The sequence below is a fragment of the Chiloscyllium plagiosum genome, unplaced genomic scaffold (genome assembly GCF_037043375.1).
Source record: "Chiloscyllium plagiosum isolate Xiang-an unplaced genomic scaffold, Cpla_swu_hap1 HiC_scaffold_46, whole genome shotgun sequence".
Lineage (NCBI taxonomy): Eukaryota > Metazoa > Chordata > Chondrichthyes > Orectolobiformes > Hemiscylliidae > Chiloscyllium > Chiloscyllium plagiosum.
Window position 1 is genome coordinate 68,036,845 of NW_028270184.1, and position 14,398 is coordinate 68,051,242.

Sequence of the window (14,398 nt, forward strand, 5' to 3'; positions counted from 1 at the left end):
GTTTCTCAAGGGCATTCATCTAGCGCTGTGAGACAGCGTTTGTGGGCTTTGGACGGCATGGTGGCTCAGTGGTTAGCACTGCTGCCTTGCAGTACTACAGACGCGGGTTAGATTCCAGCTTTGGCTGACCAACTGCGTAGCATTTTGTCCTGCAAAGGTGCTCAGGTTGCACTCCACCGTTCAAAGATGTGAAGGTTAGATGTATTAGTCAGGGGTAGACACAAGGTAGCGGAACGGGTTTGTGTGGGATACTCCTCGGAGAGTTGGTGTAGACTAGCTGGGCTGGCTTGGCCTGTCTCCACACTGTGGGGATTATCCCCGCAAACCTGAAGCTTTTTGTTGTGTGCAAATTAATAGAATCAACTTTGAATTCGAGGATTTGTTAAGAAATCTCACAAACAGAAACTGGAACAGTTATTTCAACTTTATTGCATGGAGCAAACAAAATGTAACCGTACAAGTCAGCAGATTATATCTAACAACACAGTCTGGCCCTTACCAAATCACCGAGGAACTTAGCTATGATTTCATAACAAAGACTTTTGTCTCGAGCTGCGACAATTGTTTGATTATTTTGCATTGCTGTTCACAGAAGTCCTGTGACTCAAGTATCCTGGAGTTGAACTCTCACAGAAGTTTCCATCCTGCAAGTTTAAAGAGTGAAATTAGTGGTGATCCTTCGATATTTTCGTTCACTTTATTGACGATTCACCTGGAGCCATGATGTAAGCAGTCTGCTTTCACATCAGACGTAGATCCCTGTTACTTGTTAAATTCGGTACGAAAGGTCTGTTACACGGCAGCTTTTGCTGCACCGAAACTGCAGGCCATTTTTTGTCACAAGGGGACAGATTATGAAGCATTGTTACTTCCTCTCTCCTAGAAAACCGCTTGCTTATGTTGTTTCCCAGAAACAATTTCTTTCAATTCCCTAATACGTCTGAATTTGAATTTGAATTTGAATTGAATTTATTGTCACCTTTTCCGAGGCACAGTGAAACGCTTTGTCTTGCGAGTAATGCAGGCCTTCGAGACAAAGAGCAAGGCTTGCTGGCCCTTCACCTCCCGGAGTTCCTCTGTGATATTGGATCCCATTGTCTGCAACAGTAATCGGTTTTGCATGGTTTTCTGGAGTTTGTACAGTTTTACCCGGCTCTATTCCCTACATTTTGAACACATTAGAGGATAAAGAACCTCCTGATGTTCATTTTGCCTGTTTCCCACCATCCGCTGTGGACTCAAAGAGGGGCTTCACTATTCTCTAACCTGTGGAATCCCTTTTCATCTCCTCAGTGTTTTCTGGGATCAGCAGATTCACGTTCAGCTTCCACATTCCCTTGCCAGCCCCTGGTCGTCCTGTTGGTGTCAGTCATCCAACATGAGGCAGTTGTCAGAGACGAACACCAACTTGAAGTCCGTGGATATGACCGAGAATGTGTGGGAGAAAAACAGGAAATTAATCCTTCAGTGGATAGACCCGTCTGCCCGTGAGCAGGTGTATCTACGGTGCGCTCTGGCTGCAGGGGATTGCTGGAGATGTTCTGCAGCTCTTTGACATTAACTACTTCCATTAGGAATCTGCCCATGGAGTGCAGTTCGCTGTCAGTCTCTGTGGATCTTCCATTCACATCGATGATCGAGTTAAGGACCCAGCCAGAATGACCGGCCTTAACATTGTTAGCAGCAAAGAGATCTGCTGAAGGAAGGCCAGCATCTCCCTCATTACCCCCGGGGCATACACGTTCATTAGTCTCTGGGGAGTGTGAGCCTACTACAATGTGGTAAACGCTCACTACCTCCTTAACCTCGGAGATGGTGAAGTTGCCTCCTCACAACAGAATACCCCGAGGTATTATTTCCTCTAACCAAATCCAAGACCCATAGGTCCATAAGCTCGACAACCTCCTGGAGCCGCTGAGGTGTGATATCCCACACTCCTGCGGAAACAGCAGGTCTGATTTGACATTGGCCAGGTAAACCAATGGGGAAACACATGGTGCAGTAGATTCAACACTGTGCACATTGATACTGGTGAGTTGAACACCCAGTTTAAGAGTTTATGGAATGACCCAATATCCACTCTCCCACTGTCTTGTCACTGGGGTTTCTCGGCATCCCCGTGGTATGGCTGAACGGTTGAACACTTTCTGAATTTCGGTAGCTGACATGTTCCCCCCTGTAGGAGGATTTACCTGTTTCGGTGATGTCAGGGAGAGATGGAAGACGGCAGTGTCCACGTCTGAGCTTGACAGAGGAACTGTCAGATCGTCGCTGCTCCCAGTTACCTGAAGCTGTGACAGTGGTATGTAGGCTGTGAATTCTGAAGGCTGGAAGGTTGGCTTCACTGAGCCTCTCAGCGAGCATGGTGTTTCCGGTTGAGGGGAATGCTCCTCTCCTTCTCCCCTCTCCTCCCTACGCGAGGTAGTCTGTCCATTTTATTGTTGATGACCAACCCTCTGAAGATTGGTATGGTCAGAAGCCGCCTCTTTCCGGTTTGCTGTGGAGCTGTGGGGGTCTGATTTCCAATTGCTGTTTGTTTCTCACTGGTATACACTCCCCATCTTCCTTCATTTCGTCATCTTTCATTGACTCTGTCTTTTAAGGTGGAGCTTGTGTAGGTTGCTATGCCTCCATGCTGGCGACCTTTCCCTCATCTCCAGCGTGTCCTCCGTCCTTGGGTCCCTCCTTTCAGTTTTCACGTAGCACCTTGCTGACCTTTGGGGATCCACGATTCACGTTGCCCACTTCCCACTATCTGAGTCTATGTGGCACCACCCACACACTACCAGTCTTGGGCAGGCCTTGTAGAGGTGGTCTACTGCCCCACACAGGTCGTAGGTCTTGTGTCCTAACATCCTTAGTCAGGGGGCCCTCCTGTTTTAGGTTCCTGCAGATGGTTGCTGCCATGTGTGCTGCTCTCCTGCAGGGTCAAGCAAGGAATAAAGAAGATTACAGCACAGGAACAGGCCTTTCGCCCTCCAAGCCTGCTTTATCTAAACCTGTCAACTATTCCCAAGGATGTGGATCCCTCTGCTCCCTGTCCATTCATGCATGTATCTCAATATATCTTAAGTGATCGTATTGTGCCCACCTCTACCACGTCCATTGGCAACACATTCCAGGTATGCATCATCCTCTGCGTAAGGAACTTTCCACAATCGTCTTGTTATCCACCCTATCTCTCCCTCTCATGGTTTTGTAGATCTCAATGTGGTTCTCCCTCAACCTGAGTCTTTCTAATAAAAATAATCGTAATCTGCTCAACTTCTCTTCATAGCTCGCAACTTCCATACCAGGTAACACCCTGGTGAACATCCTTTGCATCCTCTCCACACCCACATACTTCTGATAATGTGGCGACCAGAACTCTATGCAGTATTCCAAATGTGGATGAACCAAAGTTCCCAACTCTCTTTTTAATAGATATTTTTATTAGAAATTTAACATTTTTACAAGTTTACAAAAATAAACAAAACTCTCAGATATAAACATTGATATACAATTAGCTCAAATTTACAATAGCCAAAATTTGACAAAAAAAACAAAACAACAAAAAACCGAAAAGAAAAAAAAACAAACAAACAACACTCAACTATCTACTAATCTAACCTACAACTAACCAGGGTGTATATTTAAGTCTCTTACATGCTCGGGATGTGTTAGCATCAGATATAATAAAACCCGTATTCGTGCGGGATTCCTCCCCCGAGGGGCTGCGGACCAGCCAGGTTTGTAATCTCAATTAAGTAAAAGCCCTTGTTAGGATAGCCAAAATATCTGTATTTATGTAATTCAAAAAGGGCTACCATATTTTATAAAATAATTCGGTCTTTCGGTGCACCATATTTGTAAGGAAGTCAAGGGGAATACATTCCATAATTAGTCTGTGCCAATTTGAAAGTCCAGGGGGGCCCGCAGCCGCCCAGTTCACCAAAATATTTTTCCTTGCACAGAAAGAAAGAATAGAAAATAGTCTCTTCCCGTACGTGTCCAGGGAGGGAAAGTTCGAAAAGCCCAAGAGAAGAGATACAGGGTCCACTTTTATTTCCGTTCCTAAAATTACTGTCAGGGTACTTGCTACTTTAGTCCAATATCTACGGATCTTATGACAGGTCCATAGGCTATGTACAAGAGTGCCCACCGCTATTTTGCATTTAGGACACATTGGAGATGCTCCTGCCTTAAATTTTGCCAATCGAACCGGTGCTATATGGGCCCTATGAAGTATCTTCAGCTGGATAGCCTGGGTTCTGTTCCAAATAGTAATTCTTCTAGCATTTACCCAGATATCATTCCACGTTTCTGTGGAGATTTCTAGTCCCAGATCCTGATCCCATGTTTTAAGCAGATTATCCATATCTCCCGATACTTCATCATGTAGTAAATGATAAATATTACTGACGGAAGATACCCCACTGGTCGTAGGACACTACATTCTCTATCGGATTTATAAAGACTATCTAATAACGTAGTCTTCTTCTGTATATAATCTCGAATTTGGAGGTATCGAAAGAGGTCTCCATTGGGTAATCCGAATTTCTGACGCAGCTGTCCGAAAGACATCAGGACCCCATCTTTAAATAAATCCCCTAGACATGAGATACCCCTGGATCTCCAGAGTTTAAACGTGGCATCTGTTAACCCCGGTTGGAATCCCCATGCTCCCACTATCGGTGCATAGGGGGATGTTTTATGTGAATTACCCTCATTCTGCCGCATTATATTCCAAGCCTTGATTGTATTTAGTATTATAGGGTTTTTACAGTGATCTGTAATGATTTTCCTCTTGTCTGAGAATAAAAGGTTAATAAGTGGGTATTTTACTTGAGAAGCCTCGATGTCCAACCAGATTGATTGTGGATCAGACAAGACCCAATCAGCTATGTAACTTAATAGGGAACTTAACTGATATTTCCTAAAGTCTGGGAAGTCCAATCCACCCCTTGCCTGTGGAAGCTGTAGCTTCTTCAGCTAAATGAGGGGCCGCCTATGATTCCAGATAAAGGAACTCAGTCAGCCGTATAATTTACATAAAGCCGTCCTCGGCAGCATCACCGGAAGCATTCTCATAGGATGTAGGAGACGGGGCAGGATATTCATTTTGATTAATGCTATTCTACCCAACCAGGAAATTGGTAGGTCTCCCCATCGCTGGAGGTCCTGCCTTATCCTTTCCAATAAATACACAAAATTAGCCTTATACAACTGACCAAATACTGGAGTAATAAAAATGCCTAAATATAAGAAACCCTCCAGGGACCAGCGAAAGGGAAAAAGGGAACCGTCCGCTAAGCGGGGTATCACAGCAAGGCCACCCATTGGCATAGCCTCCGATTTGGAAAAATTAATTTTATAGCCTGAGAATGCACTAAATGTATTAATAACTTGGATTAAGCGAGGTATGGACATCAGAGGGTTACTGAGGAATAGAAGAACATCATCTGCATAAAGGGTAATTTTATGTTTACCTGTACCAATCCTTGGGGCCACTATATTAGGATCAGCTCGTATAGCTTCTGCTAGTAGTTCAATTATTAGCGTGAATAACAATGGCGAGAGGGGACATCCCTGACGGCAGCCCCTACCCACACTGAAGCTATCCGAGCCTGATCCATTGGGAACCACAACTGCTTTGGGATCACTATACAATGTTGAGACCCATTTGGTAAACACCTGTCCAACGCCAAATCTCTCCAATGTGTAAAACAAATATGACCATTCGACCCTATCAAATGCCTTTTCCGCGTCTAATGAAACCACTACTCCTGGTATCTTTCCCTGATGACAAGCTTGAATCATATTCAGAGCCCTTCTAACATTATTGGATGATCTACGGCCCTTAATAAACCCCGTCTGATACTCCTTTATAATATGTGGCAGTATCCTTTCTAGTCTCAGTGCTAACGTTTTAGAGAGGATTTTAAAATCTACATTTAGCAAGGATATTGGCCTGTATGATGTACAATCTTCTGGGTCCTTTCCTTTTTTAAGGATAAGAGAGATATTTGCCTCTTTCAGCGAAGGCGGGAGACAGCCCTGACTATATGCATAGTTATACATGTCCATAAGTGGACCAGCCAGTATTTCTGTAAATTCTTTATAGAATTCAGCTTGAAAGCCATCTGGGCCCGGCGCCTTACCATTTTGAAGGTGCCTAATTGCATCAACTATTTCTTGGGGTGTAAGAGGAGCATTTAGGACCGATATTTGTTCCGGAGTTAGGTCTGGAAAAGTCAAATTTTTAAAAAATGACTGCATCCTCTTCGTCCTATCTTCACAATCCTGTGATTTATATAACTCAGAATAGAATTCTCTAAAGGTCGCATTAATCTTTTTATGATCATGAGTCAAAATACCCGTACTTTCCTTGATAGACATAATAGTCTGAGGGGCCTTTTTTTTTTTGCAAGAAATGCTAAGTATCTACCCGATTTGTCGCCATATTCATATAACCTTTGCTTTGCAAATAATATTTCCCTCTTAGCCGTTTGAGTAAGTGTAGTGTTTAGAGCTGTCCTAAGAGCTGTAATCCTTTGCAATTTAATAATAGAAGGTCTATCAGTGTATGCTGTTTCAGCCGCTTTTAAGCGGGCGTCAAGCAGACGCGGTTGTTCTCCCTTTAATTTCTTCTGGGTCGCTGAGTAGGAGATGATCAAGCCTCGCGTGTAAGCTTTGATGGTCTCCCACATCATTGACGGGTTGCTAGCTGTACCTGAATTAATTTCTAAAAAAGTTTGAAATTTTTGAGAGAAGTACTTTACAAATTTACTATCTTTCATGAGGAAAGGGTCCATACGCCAATGCCGAGGGGATGTCCCACTGTTCCTCGCCTTAGTTTCCATATATACAGCAGCGTGGTCAGAAATTGCTATATTACCTATTTTACAGGATGATGTGGAATTTAAAAAAATCGAGGGGGCAAAAAACATATCAATTCTGGTATGACATTTATGTGGATTAAAGTAGAAAGAAAAATCTCTACCCTGTGGATGAAGACATCTCCATACATCTACTAATCCTAATTCTTTGTTCAGATCCATCAATTGTCTAGATCTGGGAGATACTCCTGCAGTACTCTTGGGAATCCTATCTATTTCTGGATCCATAATACAATTAACGTCTCCCCCTATAATTATATGACGGGTATCAAAAGCCATCAATTTTGAAAAGGCTTCCGTTATAAATTTAAAGGGATGTGCCGGGGGGCAGTACAAATTTAAAATCCCATATTCGTCTCCATTTATGAGGGCTTTAATCAAGAAATATCGTCCAGATTCGTCTTTTATCTGCTTTCGGATTTTGAAAGGGAAATTCTTCCGAACAAGAATAACAACTCCCCTGCTTTTTGAGCTAAAAGAAAAAAAAAAGGCCTGATCAAATCCGCCCTGTCGTAATTTCAAGTGTTCTTTATCTGACAGGTGTGTCTCCTGTAGGAGAGCTATATCAACTCTTTCCTTCTTAAGATTTGATAATATTTTCTTCCTTTTGAGTGGCGAATTACTCCCCTTGACATTCCAGGTGCACCACTTAACCGACTGATCAACCATAATCCTCTGGGCCAATCCGAGACCCCTCGGGAGGGGGAACCCTATCCAGAACATCCCGAGCATGGAACATGTAAAATTTACAAAAATAAAGCCTCTTTAATTCACCCACAACAATACAGTAAAAAACTATTTCTAAATAAAAAAAATATAAAACGTATCTAAGTGGAGACTTTCCCCCTTGTTCCCAGGGGGCGTCACTTCCTCTACAAAAGTCCCTCATATCCTCTCCCAACCAATGCCCCAGCCTTGACCCAGGCACTCCTCAATAAAATGAGGAGAATACAAATATAATACAAAGCTAGAGTTAACAGTGAGCACCCCACCCCCACCCATACCAACACCTGGGTATATTTGGTAATGTTAATACCATATATAAACATATAACTATAAAGTTACCACTTCAACAAATAATAATTAAATATGATAATACAAAATAACGAAGGGAAAACAACCCCGCTCCTAAAGACAGAGGTGAAATTAAATAAGGTAACCACCTCCCCCCACCAACATTAACCAAATCCCCCAGCTTATATATATATACATACATGTACATATATATATATATATACATATACACACATACACACACATATACATACATCCCTCATATATACATAAATAATAACAAAAAACAACTCCAAGGGGCGGGGGAGAAAATCAAATCCCTCTCCCCACCCCCCATGATAATATGAAGCAGTAAGGTAAGAGAAAGAAAAAAAAAGGAGGGGATATAAACCAAAGCGGGGGGGAAAGGCAGACCAACATCCATTATGTCCTACAGTTTATCTAAGAGAGTCCAAGAATTCCTTAGCCTTTTCTGGTGATCCAAAGTTATCTACGGATCCTTCATGGTTAAAGCATAACATCGCTGGGTACCGTAAGGAGTACTGAACATTTAAGTCCCTTAAACGCTTCTTCGCCTCGTCGAATGCCTTCCTCTTTCGAACCAGAGCCGGGGAAAAGTCCTGAAATAGCATGATCTTGGATCCTTTGTAGATCATAGCTTGGGGTTCTTTTCCGAGATTTCTAGAGGCTTCTAGGAGTATCTGCCTCTCCCTGTAGCTCTGCAGCCGGAACAGGACCGGGCGCAGGCGCTGGTTCGAGCCGGGCCCGCGTATTGCGACCCGGTAGGCCCATTCCACCCTTACCTGGCCTGATCCAGCTTGCAGATTTAAAAGTTGTGGCAGCCACTACCTCCTGCTGGTATCGAGGTCGTCAATATGATTTTTCAAGGTCCGGACTCGCTGCTCGAGAGTCCGGACCTGATCCACGGCCGATTGAGCGGTTGTCTCGGAGGTCGCGGTCTTTAACTCCGCCCCTCCGACTCGGTGTTGAATTTCTTCAATCTCTCGGTCGTGCTTCTGCAGCGCAGCCGAGAGTGACTCCCAACGGTTTCTGGATTCGACAATAAAGGCATCGATCTTCGAGTCAAGCTTGGAAATCATTTCTGCAAGGCTTGTTACTGTTGGTAAGTCCCCCCGGGCGGCTGTGGACGCCTCTGCTGCAGCTGGAGAGGGTGGGGGAGGGGTTCCTGCTTGCTGAGAGCTGCGGGCTCCCTTCCCTTTAGTCATTTTAACTTAGGATTAAATTGTTTAAATGTAATATTACACAACTAATAAAATTACAAAACTATTATAAATGATTTGGTGAGCTTGGTAGGGGGTAGGTGACCCACTGTGCCCAAGTCTTGGGAGGAGCACTATAGACTCAGTCTTACTGGGTCGCCGCCATCTTGGATCCCCAGTTCCCAACTCTTACACTCAATACCCCGACCGATGAAGGAAAGCATGCCGTATGCCTCCTTAACTACCCTATCGACCTGCGGTGCCACCTTTAGGGTACAATTGACCACAGAGAATAAAAGAATGACAAGAGTAAGATTAGGGCCAATCAAGGATTGTAGTGGGAAGTTGTGTGTAGAGTCAAAGGAGATAGGGGAAGCACTAAACAAATATTTTTCGAAAGTATTCACTCTAAAAAACGACAATGTTGTCGAGGAGAATACTGAGATACAGGCGACTAGACTAGGTTTGATTAAGGTTCACAAGGAAGAGGTATTAAAACTCCTGCAGAGTGTGAAAATAGATAAGTCCCCTGGGCCGGATGAGTTTATCCTAGAATCCTCTGGGAAGCCAGGGACGAGATTGTCGAGCTTTTGGCATTGATCTTTAAATCGTCATTTTCTACAGGAATAGTGGCAGAAGACTGGAGGATAGCAAATGTGGTTTCCCTGGTCAAGAAGGGTAGTAGAGACAACCCTGGTAATTATAGACCAGTGAGCCTTACTTCAGTTGTTGGTAAAGTGTTGGAAAAGGTTATAAGAGACAGGATTTATAATCATCCAGAAAAGAATAATTTGATTAGGGATAGTCAGCACGGTTTTGTGAAGGGTAGGTTGTGCCTCATAAAACTTATTGAGTTCTTTGAGAACGTGACCAAACAGGTAGATGAGAATAAGCTGGTTGATGCGGTGTATATCGATTTCAGGAAGGCGTTCCGTAATGTTCCCCACAGTAGGCTATTGTATAAAATGAGTAAGAATGGGATAGTGGGAGATATCGCAGTTTGGCTCAGTAATTGGCTTGCTGAAAGAAGACAGAGAGCGGTGATTGATGGGAAATGTTCATCCTGGAGTCCAGTTACCAGTGGTGTACCGCAAGGATCGGTGTTGGGTTCACTGCTGTTCGTCATTTTTATAAATCTTTTATAAGATTTTTGGTAGTGTAGATGAGCAGAGAGATCTCGGTGTCCAGGAACACAGATTCCTGAAAGTTGCCACCCAGGTTGACAGGGTTGTTAAGAAGGCATACAGTTTTTAGCTTTTATTAATAAAGGGATCGAGTTCTGGAACCATGAGGTTATGCTGCAGCTGTACAAAACTCTGGTGCGGCCGCACTGGGAGTATTGTGCACAGTTCTCGTCACCGCATTATAAGAAGAATGTGCAAGCTTTGGATAGGGTGCAGAGGAGATTTACTCGGATGTTGTCTGGTATGGAGGGAAGGTCTTACGAGGAAAGGCTGAGGGACTTGAGGCTGTTCTCTTTGGAGAGAATAAGTTTGAGAGGTGACTTAATAGAGACATATAAGATAATCAGGGGGTTCGTTAGGATGGATACGGAGAGCCTTTTTCCAAGAATGGCGACGGCGAGCACAAGGGTGCATAGCTTTAAATTGAGGGGCGATAGATATAGGACAGTTATCTGAGGTAGTGTCTTTACTCAGAGAGTAGTAAGGGTGTGGAATGCTTTTCCTGTGATGCTAGTAGATTCGCCAACTTTAAGTACATTTAAGTCGTAATTGGACAAGCATATGGACGTACATGGAATAGTGTAGGTTAGATGGGCTTAAGATTGGTATGACAGGTCGGCGCAACATCGAGAGCTGAAGGGCCTGTACTGCGCTCTAATGTTCTATGTTAGATGAACACAAAGATCTCTCTCTCTCTACATCAATTGAAAGGAATCGGCTGGAGTGAGAAACAGGGACCGATTGGATTTGTGGGTGGTGTGGCGAGGAGGTGGCAGTCCTGCTCTTCGTCCTAATCACCTTGGATCGATGATAGTCGGCATTCGCATGACATTTGCACCAACCATTGTGCTCTCACCAAATTGTGGAACCGTCTAAAAATACAAAATAAGACTCCCCACCAATTCACACTCGGCTCCCTCACAAGCGTAATTGTGAGGGAGCCCCTTTTCACAACTCAATCCCCAAAGGGTTAGCTTTGGGATGAAGGAGCAACTGCATGACAGTAAGAACACATCCTGCAGTTAGAAAACAGAGGCTGTAAAGATTGAGACACTGTCTCCCCCAACATTTATGTATTACTGTCTCTGTCTCTCTGTTCCTGTTTCTGCCTTTCTTTCCCTCTCTCACTCTTTCTCTCTCTATCCATATGTTTCTCTCTAACCCCAGGCTGCAATCTTCACTCATGTCCCGGGGAATGTTTCTAGAGATGGAGGGACAGGGAAATCTCCAGTAGCAACCACCATTCGCTTAGATCCAGACTCTGTGCGTGTGTGTGTGTGCGCCCTCTCTTTTTTTTCTCCATTTCTGTCAGCTTCTACTTTGTTCATTCAGTGGCAATTGGGGATGGTCCAACATCCCACCTTTCCTCTCTGTCTCTCCCTCCCTCCCACACACTCTCTCTAACTCTCTCTCTCTCTCTGCTTCTGGTTTTCTTTTCTATCCCCTTTCTTTCAGAAATTACATGGAAATGTGTTTTACTACAATTTTCTCATGTTAAGACAGCGACGAGGAGCACTGTGGTCTTTGGAATGCTTTATTTGCTAACTTAATCCAAAGGAAGCTAGAGCGAGAGCGAGAGCTAGAGCTAGAGCTAGACCTAGAGATAGAACTAGAGCTAGAGCTAGAGATAGAGCTAGAGCTAGAGATAGAGCTCGAGATAGAGCTAGAGATAGAGCTAGAGATAGAGCTGGAACTAGACGTAGAGCTAGAGCTAGAATAGAAATAGAGATAGAGACAGAGCTAGATTCCGAGCTCGAGCTCGAGCTAGAGCTAGGGCTAGAGATAGAGTCAGAGCTAGAGCTAGAGCTAGGGCTAGAGATAGAGTCAGAGCTAGAGCTAGAGCTAGAGCTAGAGCTAGATCTAGGGCTAGAGATAGAGTCAGAGCTAGAGTTAGAGCTAGAGCAAGAGACAGAGCTAGAGCTAGAGCTAGAGCTAGGGCTAGAGATAGAGTCAGAGCTAGAGCTAGAGCTAGAACTAGAAACAGAGATAGAGAGAGAGAGATAGAGATAGAGCTAGAGCTAGAGTCAGAGTTAGAGCTAGAGATAGAGCTAGAGATATAGCTAGAGAAAAAGCTAGAGATAAAGCTAGTGATAGAGCTAGAGATAGAGCTAGAGCTAGAGATAGAGCTAGAGATAGAGCTAGAATTAGAGCTAGAGCTAGAGCTAGACATACTGATAGAGATAGAGATAGAGCTAGAGCTAGAGCTAGAGCTAGAGCTAGAGGTAGAGCTAGAGCTAGAGATAGAGCCAGGGATAGAGCTAGAGATAGAGCTAGAGATAGAGCTAGAGTTAAAGCTAGAGATAGGGATAGAGCTAGTGATAGAGCTAGAGCTAGAGCTAGACCTAGAGATAGAGATGGAGGTAGAGATAGAGCTAGAGATAGATCTAGAGCTAGAGCTAGAGATAGAGCTAGATCTAGAGCTAGAGGTAGAGCTAGAGCTAGAGGTAGAGCTAGAGCTAGAGATAGAGCCAGGGATAGAGCTAGAGATAGAGCTAGAGATAGAGCTAGAGTTAAAGCTAGAGATAGGGATAGAGCTAGTGATAGAGCTAGAGCGAGAGCGAGAGACAGAGATGGAGCTAGAGATAGAGCTAGAGATAGAGCTAGAGGTAGAGGTAGAGATAGAGATAGAGCTCGAGGTAGAGATAGAGATAGAGGTAGTGATAGAGGTAGAGCTAGAGCTAGAGATACTGATTGAGATAGAGCTAGAATTAGAGCTAGAGCTAGAGGAAGTGATAGAGATAGAGATAGAGCTAGAGCCAGAGATAGAGCTAGATATAGAGATAGAGCTAGCGATAAAGATAGAGCTAGCGATAGAGATAAAGCTAGAGATAGAGGTAGAGATAGAGATAGAGCAAGAGACAGAGATAGAGATAGAGATAGAGGTCAACCTAGAGCTAGAGCTAGAGCGAGGGATAGTGATAGAGATAGAGCTAGAATTAGAGTTAGAGCTAGAACTAGAGCTAGAGCAAGAGATAGTGATAGATATAGAGTTAGAACTAGATTAGAGATAGAGGTAGAGCTAGATGTAGAGCTAGATGTAGAGCTAGAAATAGAGCTAGAAATAGAGCTAGAGATAGAGATAGAGATAGAGATCGAGCTAGAGCCAGAGCTAGAGACGGAGCTTAAGATACAGCTAGAGATACAACTACAGAGAGACGTAGAGGTAGAGATAAAGCTACAAATAGAGATAGACATAGAGATAGAGGTAGAGATAGGGATAGAGAGATAGAGATAGGGATAGAGATAGAGAAGAGAGATTGAAATAGAGAGAGAGATAGAGATAGAGAGAGAGATACAGAGATAGAGATAGAGACAGAGAGATAGGAATAGAGAGCGCGACACAGAGATAGAGAGAGAGATAGAGAGATAGAGATAGAGAGAAAGAGATAGAGATAGAGATCGCGAGAGATAGAGAATAGAGAAAAATAGATAGAGATAGAGAGATAGAGATAGCGATAGAGATAGAGATAGTGAAATAGAGAGAGATAGAGGTAGAGATCGAGAGATAGAGATATATATAGTGCTAGAGGAAGTGATAGAGATAGAGCTAGAACTAGAGCTAGAGCTAGAGATAGAGATAGAGCTAGAGATAGAGATAGAGCTAGATATAGATATAGAGCTAGAGCGATTGAGATAAAGCTAGAGATAGAGCTAGAGATAGAGCTAGAGATAGAGCTAGAGTTAAAGCTAGAGATAGGGATAGAGCTAGTGATAGAGCTAGAGCTAGAGCTAGAGCTAGAGCGAGAGACAGAGATGGAGCTAGAGATAGAGCTAGAGATAGAGGTAGAGATAGAGATAGAGCTCGAGGTAGAGATAGAGATAGAGGTAGTGATAGAGGTAGAGCTAGAGCTAGAGATACTGATTGAGATAGAGCTAGAATTAGAGCTAGAGCTAGAGGAAGTGATAGAGATAGAGATAGAGCTAGAGCCAGAGATAGAGCTTGATATAGAGATAGAGCTAGCGATAAAGATAGAGCTAGCGATAGAGATAAAGCTAGAGATAGAGGTAGAGATAGAGATAGAGCTAGAGACAGAGATAGAGATAGAGATAGAGGTCAACCTAGAGCTAGAGCTAGAGCGAGGGATAGTGATAGAGATAGAGC